Genomic DNA, 19,011 nt, shown 5'->3' with positions numbered 1-19,011 from the left:
CATCAAACGGGAACACATGGTATTGACCGTTCTTAGGCGATAACAAAATATATAACTAAATTTTTTCATGGGCTTCAATGGCCTGTATTATAATAATAAGATGACTCCGGGTTAATAAGAGTTTACCTCCTCTTATTGTTTCTGGGATTGTATTATGTTGGTATTACAGCATCTAAGTTGATACAAATGTTTTTGATATCTATTTGTTCCGAATAGTATTCATAAAATTACAATACATTTTGCAACAAAAGAACACGTAATTGTGTAAGCATAATTATCATTCTCTGGCAGAGACGGCATTTGCTAAAATAATTCACACATTCTAAACGTACGTATTTCGATCGTTCTGTTTCGCTGAATCAACTTCCAAACCCCAATAATGAGCATACTGAAATCAAATTGTATAACTTCTACAGTGTATGCCACTCCTGTCTGGTGGCAATGTGTCCATTATAGTTCTACTGCTACAAATTATATTAGAAATATCAGTTAATTCACTATTCTCTCCTACTGGCACCATGTGGAACTGACCATTAAGCGAATAGTGTATGTATATATTGCGTACCAAATGGTGGTAAATGATCGGTATTATGTGTTTGTGTCATTAACCAATAACAATAATGTTTAACTGAAACTTACAAATAATTAGTTAGGTCTTAAATGTTTCTAGTTATTCGGTGGCATTGATATAGCAGCTTTTTTAAGCAGACAAAAAATTTAATTGTTACACACAATATGTATATTCACTTGTTTGTTTGTTTTCCTTTTTGTGGCAGCGAACCAGTGTATATCAGATAACACTTAAGTTTTATTAATTTTAATGTGAAATATTTTGTATAACTGTATGTTGAATTCGTCATGCATTTCTAGTATGTAAAAGAACGATCACAGCTGCTGAAGTTTGAAATCAAGAAATGATTGTACAAGTTCACATATCAGTGATAGTTCAAATGTGTGGTCCATATAATTGAATAAGAAATTCGATTCAAATTCAATGAGTAAAATGTTAATATCAATGTGAGTAGAACAAGTGATTTCGAATTTAAAAACTTATATTGACCTTTGACAATAAACAACTTTTCAATACATGAACTTGTTTGTCATGTGTGATATGCGTTACCACTTCGTTTACTGTTCCTCAGGACGCACGGTGTCAGCATGTTACCAAATGCCAAAGTGCAGTAAATTTCTCAGAAATAGCTCGCTTAATTACGGAAATTCCCGAGCGCTTTTATTGACGGTGGTGTTTCTGCAATCAGTTTTACACATCGCGCATGAAATTAAAAGCGTAATAAAACTTTCGTGCAATAAGCTTTATGTTGAACATTCATGTTATTTTTTTCTGATCACATGGTAATACGCTGCTGCATCCACACACGCATTAGATGTTCATAATGCGCACACATGTAGTAAGAAGTTTTCATTTAAATTCGAAATGTGATTAATGTTTTGTTCCTAAATCAAATTAAAATTCATTTATATGTTAAGTATCAGAGTGCATGTATTAAAATAAAAAGTTGATCGGCTGAGTTTGAGAGCTATTGTGTTTAGTTTGATACTTTACGTTTTTATATATGCGAGTTCCCGCGCTTGATATAAGAGTTTATTTGTTTTGGGTATAACAATACATGTTTCCTGTTCCCAGGCAATATGTTCCAGAATATGACGTTTTGCTGACTTGACTCTGAGGTTATCGTCATTGTATAATGGGGCCAATAGCGCATATCATCGTCTGCTCACTTCCATTTTAAACTTAGTATGCAATGGTAAATATGCGTTAAAACTATATTCTCTTGATATATATAGAACAATCCAGTGTGGTAGGTGGTGTCTAACACTTAATTGTGAATGAATATCCACAGTTTCAAGTTTAATTCAAACGTATGCATTTTAACAAAAATAATTATTATGAGAAGCCAGACATAAACGTCAATCGAGTGAGTGCATAACTTATTCGATATTGCGGATGCCAAATTCGGAATAGCAGACCTTGTGATAGCGTTTTAAATCAATAAATAACCCAATTAAGCTCATTTTCAAATAACTGGCATTCCATATTTTTCCGCGTCCCGACACGAAATTCTCGAATATTATTCATTTTGTGTAAACAATTATCAAACGTTCTTATCGATGTAAGTATAACCATATATACTGTTTATTCCTTAGATACAAAACTATCTTTAACAAACTAACTATATAGTCCTAACATATTTATTTTAGCTCGATTGAATTTAAAGAACTAACTAATTATATGAAACGCTCTCGAGTCCGTTTTCTGGGCCTAGAACCAGTACTTGGTGTCTTTGGTAAAGATCTAACGAACGCTCTTTAAACAAACTATTAATGTGTATTACAAATTAATGAACATTTGCCAGTGGTTGTTTGTATTTTAATTAAAACAACACTATTAATAAAATAATAGTCGCCCCGACTTATATTGTTAAAGTATATTTTATGATATTATATTAGTTTTCAAGAAGTAGACATTTAAAACTAAAGGAACTTAGGTTTTACTTTTTTACACGGACGCTTATTTCTTTGTAATTAGGCAGTCGCGACATTATCTATTCAACAGTGCTTTTAGAAATGTTATATTATGCATTTCTTTTAAGATAATTTGACCAAATTTATATTTACGCAAAACAGATTTCTTGAACAGTTAATGTGAACTCGTAAAAAGCAATAAGTAAAAAAATTAATGTCATACAAACGCTAATACTTATTTTAAGAACTTTATGCATGAGCACGATACTTTAAGTATTGATAATGACATAATAGATTTCTTGAAAAGTTAAAGTGAAATCGTAAAAAGCGACTGTTTTAAAAATTATCAATATGCTATGCAGTTGTTTTTAAACATTATTTTATCAACTTAATGCATGAGCACAATAACTTTGGTAAGTGGAGATAATTAAAGATTGACGAAACTAATGTCGCCGACAACAATTAGCAGTACATTTTAATGCATATATAACTGAGTTTTAAAGAGAATGAAAACCGGCATACATATAAGGAACATTATCGATCTCTTAAAATCATACGTTAATTCAACAACAATAGATATGAGAACAAACGTTCAAACATGTCTCTTACACGCGCAGTTAGCTGGATTTATACATAATACAAAGACTTTCCGTTCGTGTGTGTGCCAACAACTTAATCCGTTTGCATTCTTCGTTTAATAAGCTACCGTTTAGCTCGTTCACTAAAGTATACTTTAGAATTTCTTCATGATGTTTCAATATATTCTGCAGTAGACCAACCAAATGCAAACATAATTTATTAAGGACAGGCTCTTTGAAGTATATTATTAGTTCAATGAAATTAAATACTAACTGACATTAAGCACCCAATTTTCAAAAAGACGTTCATAATTTGTTGCCATCATCGTACGTATTAAAAGCTCAAAACGTCATTGAAAGCGTATACATATTTCACCGACGTGAATGGTAACTTTGTCAAATCTGTGCTTCTACTTGTTGTTACGTATTTGTTTGTATCAGTAACAACACACATAATATACATCATGATATAAATAAATAAACCATTGCAAGATTTTAGTTTTGAACGGACTAAACAAAATCAAAGCTAGTTCAATTGTAAAGGAATGTAATGATAGGAGGCTAAAGATGGCATAGGTATATTCTTTTCACAAGTACATGAACATAACATTTGCTGATACAATGGCGTTGTGTATGTTGTCCATCCGCCGCAGTGAAAATGGTCAATTATAAAGACACCAGTAAACAAATACCAGCATACTTGGATTAACAGTAAATCGATAGTACTATATGTAACCATGTACATGTATATTGTTTCTTCCTAACCTCTACATTCATCCTCAGTAAAATATCTGTATGTTTCAAGTATTACCAAAATATTAAAATGTTCTGGTGAGATACTCCTTGTTGGGTTATCAACTAGACAACACAGAACTTGCTGCGTTATAGAGTAATTCTATTTTTAAACGGACAATTCAGTTGAAAAAAGTCAATTTTTGAACTTCAATATATAGTATATTTAATTACACCATTATTCTAACACACATTTGATAGATATTTTCCGAAAGTTTTATCAGCTACATTTCAATATTTTTCAAGATACGTCAGTTTAAATGAACTAACCTATATATCTCATTTTTGCATAAATCTATGTTGACCCAAACGCCAATTATTTGATATTTTTTTAAATGCATGATTATAACAAAAAAATGTGTTTTATTTCATAAAGTCATATAGAAGTTAAAAAAAACAACCTAAGTTAGAAGAGCTTTCCTTTTAGAGAAATAAAAAACAAAAATGTTCAGACTATTTTTAATAAACTTCAAAACATACCACTTACTTTGAGATAATATATCTTTAAAATAACAAACGAACAACTTTTAACTGCACAGGCAACAGTAAACAGTACTTCAGTGTTCCTACAAACATCTGTCTTGAGCATATAATCTTAATACATCACTTGAATGACTGGGACTTAATTTTGTTATTGTCCCGTCCATTACCCACAACTATCCCGTTCATTACAAAACCTTTGTAACATAGAAACAATGCACCCATTCAAACAATTTTCCAAAAATACCTACTGGAATCAAACTATAAGTAAATTACAAGAATCATACTGCAGATAAAAGTACTTATACCAATATCAAACTATGTTCAACAACATTATTATAACTGTTTAATAAAACATTGCCACAATCTGGGCTAAAAATACCCCCCCCCCCCCCCAAAAAAAAAAAAATATTGAACTAGCTAACACATGTTTAAACTTTTTTAGAACAATATATGTAACTTTTAAAGGGTAAAACAGCTATAATACAAAATAATAAACTCCATGTGACAATGGTTCTTTAGATCGATAATATCTGTCCCGTACATTACCGTACAGGTATAATTGCAATAGCATAAGCTTTGGTCATTGTCATAGCAAAATGTAATCCAAGTCATTTGAAAAAATCACTGTTGCGTGTGATGGTGACCATATTTCTACAAACACATCAATACAATGTGCATGTAACTTCGTTAAACAACAATGCAGTTATCAGTGTTAACACTTTGTGTATGCCGGTAAGTTATTCCCCATGTACTATTTTCAAAACATATTCTGGCACAGAATACACTCGACCAGCTTTCGTTGTCGTCTGTGGCTCCTCGATCACCGCAACAATGTCAGTCAAATCTCTCAAGATCTTATCTTCCTTGGCTGGCAACCTGAAAAATCCTTTACGTTTCCCTGAATCAGTCATACAGTTTATGTAATATGTGTCCTCAGGACAGATTTCAACCACTTGTCCAATATAGTTGTTGCCATCGTACCGCGCAACAACAATATAGTTGTTGCCATCGTACCGCGCAACAACATCACACTCATCTGCGATTTCGTCGGATATTTCTTGCCCTGTATGCTCAGTAGTGCTACTTGTGTCAACCACTTCCACAGCTTTTTCTTCAATGTGTGCATGATTAATACACATGTTGTATTTCTATTGAACCCGTCCAAGAAGCAGTCATTACATGCACAAGAAGTATTACGTGTCATCAGCTGTCCATTACCCATACCTACAATGGCATGCAGCATCATCGAAACTTAAAGCGGTTTGATTTGTTTATTTCTTTTGTCTACTTCTAATTGTGTATTGGTGTATGACTCTTCTGTCACAAACTCGTACTTTATACCCCTTTCATCTTTCTTAGCCCACGAAAAGAAATCGTGAGCATCTTGAAATAGTACTTTGCATTGTTTCACAGCATTATCCGCATTTTTTTTAGTAGTGCCGCCCACCCCATCGCAGGGGCCCTTACCATGCCCTGCTTCGAAGTAATGCCAAGATGCAGTGACTCCAAAGCGTTCATCAAATGTCCTAATAGATCAAAGATGGTTTTGTTCCTATACTGGGATGATGGGGAGTCGGTCCAAAATGAACACTTTCTACATTCGGCACCACATCTTTTACTACAGACATCATCTTATCTATGATTGTGATCACAATTGCAGCGTTGTGATGGAGGACCTCAGAGACGAAAATATAGCTAGTGTGCTTTAGCTCATTATCATCATTCCTGGAATAGAACACGGTAGGATGGAGAGTCACCATGAAACTGTTCCAATATGCTGATTGGATTTCTTCCAGTTTGTTGCATGTATAGTTCTCACTGAAATCCATTTGTACAAGGACATGATTCTTTGGTAATTTATCTTTCATATCTTTGACGGCAATATACTGCTCTTTAACCCGTTTCACGTGACCCTTTAACTCCTCAAATTCTTTCAGTACCTTCTCTATAAACTCTTGCCTGCTCCTCTCAACCTCTACAACCCTTTGGCGCTCCTTCCCATTATTCAGCTTCACACGTTTCCACTGTTGACACCTAATCTTTTCTTCACTGATAGGTACCTTTTCCAAAAGTTCACGTAGCAGAATAGGGTTTTCCTTGTACTGATCTACAAACTTATCTGGGTTTGTGCATGTTGTTATGGACCTTTACACAAAAAAAAAAGTTCTGATGTCTCGAACATAGACAGACACTTCGCGAGGCAAAGTTTTCTAGACAAATGTGCTTAGGTCTGTAAATGTAAAACGTTGCTCGTCCGATTTTGAAATTTGACTCTGCTAAGAACTTCTGGTAAAGGTTATACATATAGTCATTCAGGACCCTTTTCTGGATTTTCTCTGACGAAATTTTACCTTTCACTGCATCAGCCTTTCTAGGCATCATCCTCGAGTTATCGTCCCTCTCTAAAAACTCGATCACTTCTCTCTTGACACGCTTAAGTCGTACCTTCTTAGAGATCGCAATTGACTTGGAAGCAAAGGACATTTTCCTGTTCAGCTGTGTATGCTTCTCTAATGTTGACATCATACGATACCGTTTCATGACTCTTCCTGAACTCTGTGTATGATATGTTTTATGATATGTTTTCTGTTGCTCATGTTGCCTTGGGTTTCTTTAGCCAGCTTTACTTCTAAACTTAAACATTCTCCATATATCAATTTCTTTCTCACTTCTGGGACACTTTTTTGATCTATTCCGGATTCTTTTAGGGATCTATCTGTCTTTCCGTTTGGTGTATTTGTGATAGGTGTCACTTGGTTCTTTTTCTGGTCATATCTCTGAAGTCTTTTCTGTGCAGTCTTTAACTTTCGTCTTAGCTCTTCATTCTGGTCTTCTTGTGTTTCAACTCTTCGATATGCTCTAGACAACGCTCTAGACACTCGTTTGTTTCCTGATGTTGACTTTGACTTAGATTGAAAAGGTAATTTGACAGTTAAAATGCCGGTTGAGCGTGTCAATTTATTCTCATTTGACTGCATACTCGTACTAGGCTGTGGTAATACTTCATTTCCACTATCGCCAAGGCTCTCTCTATCACTTCCTTTCTGCTGTTGTTTCTTCTTTCTAAACCTTTGTTGGCATTTTCTATTCTTCTATCTAACGTTCAATTGCTTATCTTCATCCATCTGTGCCGTCGGTGTGAAATAAATCTTCCTACGGTTACGTTCTTGCCTTAACCACTCTTCCTCTCCTATCTGCTGTTTCTTGCGTTCTCTATATTCTCGCATACGCTACGCTTTTGATTTCGCCATCCTGAAACAAACAGAAGTGTCAATGAAGTATTTGTCATGCAGTAAATGGGGTTTACTAAACATTTACCCAAGTTATAAAATGGTAAAATTGGAAATAATGGACGGGACAAATCAAAAGTAATGGACGGGACAATGGGATAATCACGTATAATACTAAGATTGTAATATATGTTCATGGTTGAACAATATGTTTTAATATACATAATAAAGTACTGCTTTTAAAATGGCACTGTGTTAATATGCTTTATTTATGTTTCCTTTCAGCAGAAGTTATGTATAGTAAAAGTGTTCCATGCCTCAACTTAATTGTATTTGAAATGAATAGTATACATAATTACCCTCTCTCCTAAATATTATATCAACATGGCTAAAATGACATTCAATATCATATGTTTATGTAAAAACCATCGCCGAAGTGCCGTTTATAGAAAAACACATATTCTGTGTCTTATAAATGAGGGTATTTTATCAGATAATTGACGAGACACACCAAGTAATTGACGGGACAGTTTTGTTTATGTATTTACACGTGTTATGTGCCTGAGGCAGAAGAACAAACTATGCACATGTTCAACACAAAATAAAAATATAATGGTAATGATTTCAAAATATATGTTGTAGTTATCGGCGTTCAAGCACTTACCTGTATTTATGAAAGTTGAAGTGATCTGTAAAGATCTTTCAATTCTACCGCCATTCAAACGTTTGTCAACATCCGGTTTTATTTAACACATAAATTAACCTAATTTTTCAATTACCGGCAAGAAATGAGCGCTATATCAAGGTACACGGGTGCCCTTCGTCTCGTCGATTATGTCCCGCTCATTACTTACCTTTTTGTTTAAAATGCAAAATTGACCAGTTTTCTCTCAAAAATGAATAAATAAAGAAATGCGTACAGTATGAATATACTTGTTAGCAATATAAATTTGATGAAGCATTTCCGATAGATGCATATTACTTATTGTAGGACGCCTTAGACTGACTGACTCGTCAATTATTATTTTTTTATTTCGGAACAAAAAACTAAAATTAACGTACTGGTGCGTTAATTCTTATCATTTTACACAGTTTTTAGTACTATTACAACATAACTATATACTTAAGCAATACATCTGCGAACTTAGCACTCGACACTTGCTACCTTTAGGAGATGATTTAGTGCATCATCGCAATGACTCGTCCATTACTTCACATTTGGCGACACATTCAATCAGCTCGATATTTTTTCAAAACAATGTGTCTTATTAAAATTTACGATTTTATTGTTTGTAGAGCATCTCAAACTTGCTTACGAAGTATATTTAAGATATATTTCTAAATAAACCTGATAGGATTGTGTACAAGAGTGAGTGCTTATTTCATCGGCGACGTAGGGTTTTTGCTGACCCCGCTCCTAACAGAATATCGTGAAAAATATTTCTGCAATCTTGATGATGTTTTCTTTGGTTTTAAAAGTGTCAGGAGATGCTCGTGTATTGGAAAATCAATAATATACTCTATTACAAAGTATTTGGAATGGCGTGCGGTTATTTAAAGGCTGTAGACACCGATTGTCCGTGAAAGAATAGAATGAGTGTATAGTTCAAATATTGACATCCGACTTAAATTGTAGAAATATAATCTGAATGTTGGCAATAATTACAAATGCCGATTCAAATGACTCACATAACTTGCTGTGTTTGTGCACTTTTTACAACGGCGATTTTGTGTGTTTGTAAGTATGCAATTTACAGCAAATGTGAAATGGTGCTTTTAAGAACGTGCGATTTTTAATTGCTTTGAGGATTATTTAAAAAATATATTTTAATCAGAGTAATCAATGTCTAGAAATGCTTAAGTGAAATCATCAAAGAGGACGATTTACATTTTGGTAAATTGACAACATTAAAAAAAAAATTCAGAATCGCAAATTGTCGTTGTAGTTAAATATCCAGTTTATGCATCTGTTGACGATTAAAAAACCTGACAATGATGAAGCGTTGCAACGCGAAATGATTGAATAATTTGGAGAGTTATATTGTTGTGGTTCTATTTTTTGGATTGTATATATAGAGTAGAATATACAGCACACACTGTATGAGCACGGATGGCCGAGTTGTCTAAGCGATAATCTTTTACTGCAGGGGTCAGTGGTTCGAGCCCAGTTGAGGGTTACTTTTTTTCATTCTTTTATCTTATTCTAGTTTTTTGGAGCTTGTTAGATCGAATGTTTAGAGTTATCAATTTAAAGCATTCAATCAACAACTTGAATACATGCCACAATCTGTAAAAAGGCCCCTGATATTTGTCACGGAAATAATACACTCCCTATGCTCTCTTTAGTTTGAGCGTACATGCTATTTATTGAGCTTGTACCATGAGCGTTCACATGACGATATTTAACTAATATTTGACTGTGAAAAATCTCGAATCTTTAAATAGTAAAACGTATAAGAATAATATTCTTTGTAATTAAATTCCTGTTGATGTGTTTTTGTTTCAATAGCAGGTTCCAAATACATATTTACCAAAAATGTATCTCTTCTTGCCAGTTCTAAACGCTTCCAGATCTCATGTACCCAATATTTAGGTAAACATTGATAAATCAGCCTACTATTGAATTTACCTGATAATGCGTTTACTGTAACTAATAATAACTTAAATACACGTGGTGTTTTTGTCAAGCACATACTGTAAAGTTATAGTCTTTTGCTACTATATGTCATCATTTTCGAACGTTTGAAACACTTTAACAACTGTTCTTTATTTGTTATACCTGCGATTTATTGTTTCCATAAAAATCAATGTGTGTCTATTTTACGGACAGTAAGTCAACTATTAAAGCCTTAAAATATTCTGAGTGATGTATAAAGTAAACAAAATGATGAACGTAATGTTTGTGCGCATAACTGGTATAATGACAATATGTTCATATGTTCAGACATTGGGTACACTGCATTGCAAAAATCGAAACATGGATCTATGAACAGAATATCATCAGCAATTGAGGTTCTCGATTCCGTTATGGGCACCAATGCCACAGATAAAGCAACACAATGACATTGGAGCAACACTTGTACCCATTATGTTCTTAGTTATATTTCAAATCGAAACTGGTGGAACAGCGGCGCTAATTGGGAGGGTGTTGAATGACATTTGGTGCCAAATATCCCAATTATATCGTCCGGTAATTATTTGGTGAATTGCTTTGTTGTTTAACTTCGTCCCATTCTCTTCGAAAATGTATTCAGTATTGTCATGGCCGTTCGGAAGGTGCGAGTGTAAATGGAACGAGTACATGCAAACACGGTGTAACCATGTTCCCATTAACAGCCTTCAGTGGGTAGAGATAAAGTGCCTGTGTGCATCATATGATTAAGATTAAAGGCCAAAGTTGAGAACGGTTAGCACGGTGATCAGAATATGAATTTTGGCAATGGTGTTTGCCATTCCGGAATCGGTGAATTCCGATTTAGAATGTGTTCTTGGTTACATAACAAAAACTGGAAATATAGCTCAAATTCCGCCGACTAGTGCTGTCTGCGCAATTTATACTGAGGAACATGTGCCAACATTGTTTTATTTCTTGTCCTCATTATTATGTTTTGTGCTTGTTGAAAAAATTGGCGAGAAGTCAGCATTCGCCACCTGAGTTGCGAGTCCGTGAAAGACACATCATTGACTAAACACGATAAATGTCTGGTGCAGGCGCGGTTGACAGTCTCGTTTAAGCCATTTTGCCGACCTTCTTAAGCAACATTGGTTGGTACTTTCTGAAAATAAAATCCGTCTGCCTCATGCATATTTATTCATGTGTGAACCCGTATGAATCTTATGTCCGCAGCACCGAGTTTCGAATTTTTGTTTCAACCTAAATGTTATGTTGCTGGCAAAACTTGCATAGCAGAAGCCTCGGAACCGAACAGTTAGTTAAAACCTATGTTTTTTAGCTTGATTGTATTGAAAGCGTCAGGCTTAATGAAACGCCCTCGAGTCCGTTTCCTGGGACTAGAACCAGTACTTGGTGTCTTTTCGGGAGATATACAGAAAGCTCGATGGGGATATAACCCATGTCTTCTCGGTCGCTAGGCGGACAACATATACATTACACCACGGGGACCCCTTGAATAACTGAACAGTTGCAATGTACAACTTCAACATAACACGGCTTGAAAGAACGAAAACGAATGGAGCTGTGTAGTCGCAGTCACATGTTAGCGGGCCGCAACAAAGGACATTGTATAAGGGCTACCAGAAGGCTTTCTTATAGAAATATTTGTTATTAGAACTAAATGGAATGGTGTCTTGTTTCCATTTTTGTGACACATTGTCATATTTCAAACAATGCAGTACATAAAACAAATGTGGAATTCAAGAAGAGAAATCTTCTAATGTCAGAGAAATCACATTCTTGTTTAAAAAACAAGCAAAAATACATGTTGATCTGGTTCTATTTAGTTTCATAGTGATATAGATATGTTAATTACAAAACAGGTCTGTAAGTAGTAAATATTGTAGTTTCAAGTAAGCTCTCATAGAATTTCGCTATATCTTTTTTCAAGCATCGATACCAATTTCAAAGGTTACTTTCAGACACTTTAACTTATCTGTAAACGTATCACTGAATTAAATCCGATTAATGTTGTATTGACAAGTATTATTCCCGTACTGTATATGACATATATGCATTTCTTATCTCAACGTGTTGTTTTTATACTTGCTGTATGTGTAATATAAGATAAATGTTTATATTCGAATGTGAATGCACTAGGTATTTCTTGTATTAACACTAAACCAAAGCAAAAAGGTGTTGCATAAGGAAAGACAACAGGACACGCAATGCACCGTTGTATAACTGTGTTTTCATATAGTGCCGGTCAGTAGGGTTTTGTAATGTAGAATATCCTGAATGCGTGAGAAGCATTATAGATATTAAGTTCTCAGTGTTGAGTGATTGGAAAAGTGGAAATAGCAAATATTGTTGATACCCTACAAATAATGTCTAATACTTTTCAACGCCGAACTTTTCCCCATAGCATGTTTACGTATATAATGTTCAGGTTACGATAATTCATTTGTCCTACGTTTAACACAAAACTCTCAACGATATTTTTGCACATATTTAGTTGTCTTAAAGTTGTACACAAATACTATATAATTGCCTTCTTTAACAAAAGCGCTCACGCACGATCTTAAACTGCTGTATTTGTAACTGGTTATTAGCGCCATTTGTATCGCTTGTATTTCCCATGGCGAACACATATTACGGCGTACATTGTGAATCATAGTTAAAATATGCATAAGAATATGCTTATTTTGTATTTTGTTCAATATCAAGCAAGAGCTGTATTATCAGGAAACCACAGATGGTTATGATCATTTCAAATGACTGGTGGTGATTACTCCTTTCCTTATTCAATTGGTATGTGAGGCATACGGCTTTAATTTTAGGTATACACGTAACCATGTAATGTAACTAACACTATTGTTTATGTCAAGGAATAACATAGTGTTTTATTTTGGTTTGACGTTTATTGTATCTTTCCCAAAGGCAAATCTTTACCAATGGCGATTGTAAACTTAATTGAGTGAGCGTGATTGTGTTTTCGTTAGTATAATATATATTCGGCATGTATTGTTATTGTAATTTGTAATTCGAGTTTACTATGCCCAGCGTGAAAAAAATAATTTTCACAATTATGTGAATTATCAGCTCGTTCGAGGTATCAAATGACGATTAGTGTAATGTTTAATCGGGACCATCAATGTAATTTCAAACCATTTTGTTGAATCTAAATTGCTTTATTTCCAGTATATCGCCTCAATTCCACATGTTCGAGCCAGATACGTTGAGTGCGTCAACAATTATATGTATCAGGAATGGAATACAATAATTAGGTTATCAGTTCGTGTATTAATCAATCAAAAGCCTGTATGTTCATATATAAGTTTTGTTGTGGCATGATACAGATAATTCAGTGTTTTTAATCATAAACTTGAAATTATTTATTTTGTAGTCGTATATTCTATATCAAGTGAGTGCCAAACTTTACACAAATATAATACTTATACTTGCTACATTTTAAGCGATAAATTATACAATGAAGTTTAGCAATTTTATTGGGAAACCACTATTTACGAATTAAATGTGTATGTATGTTTATTACAAAGAATGTGTTCATTTTTAAAATTGTATGCAGTTAATGGTAATATTCTTCCTGCCTGTATCAGTGGCTGATATCACTTGGTTAAATTTCCAAACACATCGCCTGAATGAAAGTTTGCGTCACTTTAAATAAAATCGAAACCCTGCCAGTTGCACAGTCGACTACAGCAGTTGAAGCGTCGCAAACAACATGCCGTCTTAACTGTGCATTACACGAAATAAAGACAGAAATATCGTTTTGACGACGTATGTATTCAGATGAATGTTTAAGTGTGTTATGTATCCAGATTTAGAATTATTTCTTAGCTGATCAATTGAACAAGAATATTTCTTTAAACGTATATTTAAGTTATTCTTATAAAAATTAATGTTTGTCAACGACAAATCGCGATTATAAACATAAAACAAACAACGTTAACAGAGAATTACACTTAGGTCAACAGTTGTGTACACAATTTAACTTAATAAAATCAAATACTACTTTGTATAATTAACGTATAGTTGCTAAATTATTTTTTAAAAAGCCACACACGTTATTTCAAATAAAGTTGTAACATTGCCAATGATGCTAATATGGCCATATTATACGCACAGTGAAGGTATCATTTCTTGCCATTTTATTAATGAGTAACATGTGCTTATGCAGGTGGGTCACATTTTAAGATCATTCATTTATAACACATGCAACATTTATACCGTAATGATATATATTTATCATTACATGTGTTTGTAGTTTAATGTATATGCTACATTCTTATGCAAAACCGCTCATGTGCTATTTTATACATATCCTAAAACGAAGAAAGATATTCAAGTATTGCTTTATTTAAACCTGAATTGTGTTTTATTCAATACTTGCGAAAAAAATCATTGTTTGCTGTAAATCTTGAATATGTTATTGTCATGTAAATGTCGATTTATCTTTGTTTTACAATTAATGGGTCGGAAACCAAACCCCCATAAGAAGCAAAATGAAAATGGCTTATGTAACCAGCATAAAAAACCCAGAATAGCCTGCGAGTAACTCGCAGTCAATTCAGGTTTTATGCTGTTTGCTGTTCATCAGTAACTAAGGGATGGAAATGAAGCCTTCAAAACTTGAAGCTAGTAAGAAATGTAAATTCATCTTGCTACAGGACTGCACATGTGTTAAAATACATATCTAAGTGGTAAATTGTTAATACTAAGAAGACAATATAATATCAAGGGTTTCAAGCTCCTGCGTGTTACTCGAGTTTAATGTATCTTGAATTACATCATGTCAAGTCATATATATGTATTCAATCATGTCAGGTTAATGGATAAACATTTATTTGTTCCGTATAGTATTTTGATAATAACACTGCTTCTGGCTTCAATAAATACGTAATTGTGTGAGAATAGATCTGATTAGTATGTAGAGGCTGAATTGCTAAAAACAATATCACATAAGTCAAGTACGTATTAAGATGTCTCTGCAAAATCAAATTCCAGACACCAATCATTAACAGACAGAGTATCTGAAATGAAATTGTAAAACGTCTAGAGCGTCTGCTACTGCTGGTTGATGTCAATGTATCCATTATCGTTCGACCGCAACGACTTATTTTATAAAATATCTGTACATATAGTAGTCTTTCCTACTGACGCCATGTGTCTATAGCTTAACAAGAAATAGTGCATGTATAGAATACGTAGATCAAATAGTGAGATTTATTCGGCATTATATTTCTAAATAATTTATCAGATTAAATCATGTTTAATTATTAAACGTATACTGCATAAGTAGCGAAAAAATGCCCATTTTTAAAATGGTAAGGAATTATTCGCCGCCACAGATACATCTGTGTTTTCAATGTAAACTTCTGATGTAAAAACATTATAATTAACAGCAAGTGCCTTTTGGAAAAAACATAGCCCAATAAACCTTGTAATTGAGGACAATGTAACATTATTAATATGATTATATATAAAAGTACTCGGAGAGTGTATACGTGTACTTCATTTTATATTATACAGTGATTTTTTTTTTCTATCCATACAGTGTTAAGTTGATATTCTTCTATATGCATGTTGAACTTGAAATAATTCATAAATTATTCGGTTCACAACTTTATCCTCGACTCGTTCAATGAATTTTATAGCGCGAATGACCGATTTTAAATTCAATAACATATGGGAAAACATTAGTGAAGTTATATAAGTATCATAAAAGGGAGCGTAAACCGCGATTGACGAAAAAAAAGTTCTAAACTACCGTATTTTTACAAATATTAGTTTATATTGATTAAACTATCACGACTGGTATATTCCATTGCTTGAAAAAAGTTCTTTAGTGTTCATATTTTCAGTAAATTATGTTATAAATTTAATTGGGTACAGGTACCAGGTAACTAAAAGTTAACTTTAAATAACGCAAGTAGATTGATCATCATCGTCATGTGGTTAACCCAGGAATGCAAATTGTGCATGCGTAATGAATGGTATATATTTTATACATACAATATACTTGCTTTATTTATAGTGTGTATATCGTTATGTAACCTATTTTCGCGATGTACTTTCGAGTTTTCATCGCGAAATTTTATTACCAAATGTACTGAAAACATAAACTTTTTTCAAGTAATGTAATATACCAGTCGTGATATTTAAATCAATATAAATTTATAATTGTAAAGCGATACGTATTTGAACTTTTCTTTTTTTGTCAATTGCGGTTGACGATTCCTTTAAATGTTCGTGTTGTGTTATTGATGTTTTAAATGTAGTTAAATAAATAGTTTACATTTCATTACCTTTCATTATAAGGATATGAAATTTGCAGCTCCGTATAATTTCAGTTATCTCTGCATAATGAAAAACATAGTTAAGCATAGTATGCATATAAATCTGATTATACACATATTTACTAACACGCAAATATTATCGGGTTTGCATTTGTTGCTATTACTTAATGATAATCGTGTAAAATGCTTTTACTTTAAACCAGACTGTATTCGTATTATTCATCGTAGATTGACACACGCATTTCGTTTATCCCTACTAATATATGATGTCCGTCGTTAATTTGATTGTTTGTTTTTTTAATGTTCGCAATAATCTGTTTTTATCCAATGCCCGCAATCTTGGATAATGATATATGCAGAAGGTGTGCATAGCAATGTACAGTATTATAATTATTTTCGACAACATTCTCCAACAAATATCAAAGTATGTCGTCTAACTCGACACGCTCCTTTTACACTCGTGCTACAGAATGATTGCTGTCTAGCATTTATAATCGGACTTAATTTATTGTAAAGTTTGGCAATTATTGGGAAATGTGTCCGAACGTTCGGAAAACATGTTCGGCTGCGAGAGGAATTCGGGAAAACATCACTGATATGTATCAACGAGTCAAACATTTTACTTGTTATACTCGATATGTATATCGAGTGTCTTATTTCGGATTTCTACTGTATGTATTGGATTTCATTGAAATCGAACCATTGCTTCCTGTTCAACAGATCATACTAAAGTTGTATTCACTATTAATACAAAATATCGTCATTCGTTCAAACGTTCGCAGGTACTTAAGCTTGAAATAAATTAAACCAATATTAAAAATGAACACATCGCTGAAAATTCAATTGTGTGATTTATTTTACTAAATAAGACACTCTGCTTGAATTCCATAAGTAAAGATCCAAATGTAAAATTATGTTAAAATTATGCTATGTACATCGGGTTATTTGTATGTCGATCAATCAAAATTACAATATATCATAGAAGAGAAAGTTCGCCAGTTTCGATATGCGTTTCCACTTCTTGTTTTCGCTACTATTGTATGACCCCTTTTGTTTCTTAATGTTCAGTTCAATTCACATTTATCTGGTGTTCATACAGTTCAATGTCAACTAATAATTGCATGGCATATCGTGTGTAAGATACGTGTATACGACGCTAAATTCCATTTCATTAATTACGATATGTTTGCGCAAAATTACATATCGAGCAAATATGTGTAATAAATATGTACGTGTGAGAAAAGAAGAGGCAAGTGTATAGCAAAACTTGTTTCCCTTGGTTTAATAACTTGTCTTGAACTTGAAAATAATAACAGTCGTTGCTCAGCACGCCAATTGTGAGGCTGTTGCCAAACGCTAAATTGCATAAAACAGCTGGGTAAACCCTCGATTAATCACTTAGATTCTTGAGCGCTTATAATGACTATATATTGTCTGCAATCACTTATATGCATGAACACCTTGAAATCAAAGACTGGTATGACAATAGTTTGCAGTTACATTCAGCGCATGTTACTCCGCGTTAAGTCATGTTCTGATTACATTATGACACTTCAGCAACACACGTGCATTCAATTTTCATAATGTGATGTCATGTGGTTTCCAATATGCATTTAGTTTTCAACGCGAACAAAGTTCTGTTAGGATAATAACCAATCCCTTAAAAATTATTATAGTAAAGGCAATAGTAATAAGTTTTAAATACTGTTCACAAACCTAAAATGTTGAAAATAAACAATCATTGAAATGGCATGTGTACAAGCTTCATCAACAACGACATAAAGTTCGGATCGTTTCTGTAATCAGTATAATAGTTCGAGTGGATTTGTTAAGTCATGTGTTAAGTATTTAAAGAAATATGTTAAATTTTAGAATTGGTGGTTTAAATTGTAAGGGTATTATGTGTTTTATGATAGTCTATGTGTTTAGAATAGAAGTTAATCTGTTTAGTATGACAGTTCATGTATTTAGTATGAGCGGTCGTATGTTAGATATGTGAGGTCCTTCTGTGTTAAACATTGAATTTCCTCGGTAAATATGATAATTCCTGTGTTAAGTAAGCAGCGCCTAGGTACAGTATAAAAGTTCCAGTTTTTTTTATAATTGTTTGCATGTTATACGAGATCTTGGACTATTTAGGTGAGGTCCTTGTTTAGCATGTATGCTGAATATGTTTGGGATTTAATTATATGTGTTTAGTAGGACCTTACATTTGTTCAATATGGGAGTTCCTTTAGTGTCATGCTTTATGTGTTTAGTATAATACTTTTATCTGTTTGGTATGATGAACCTAAGCTATTACACTTATTTCAAAATATGAAAGAAAATTAGACAACTGTTCAGTATATAAAACTAAAAAAAAATGAAATTCTACTGAATCTGGTAGGATTTTCTTGTGATGGCAGAGATTGCTTGTGTGAGCAATGAATGACAACCATTCGTGAAGATTTATATTGCGTATAAAGATCCCAGTGTTTAGAATGATAATAACTGCGTTCGTTTACAAAAAA

The sequence above is a fragment of the Dreissena polymorpha genome, chromosome 12 (assembly GCF_020536995.1).
Source record: "Dreissena polymorpha isolate Duluth1 chromosome 12, UMN_Dpol_1.0, whole genome shotgun sequence".
NCBI classification, from domain to species: domain Eukaryota; kingdom Metazoa; phylum Mollusca; class Bivalvia; order Myida; family Dreissenidae; genus Dreissena; species Dreissena polymorpha.
The sequence above is the reverse complement of the archived record's forward strand: the minus strand, read 5'-3'. Positions refer to the sequence as shown.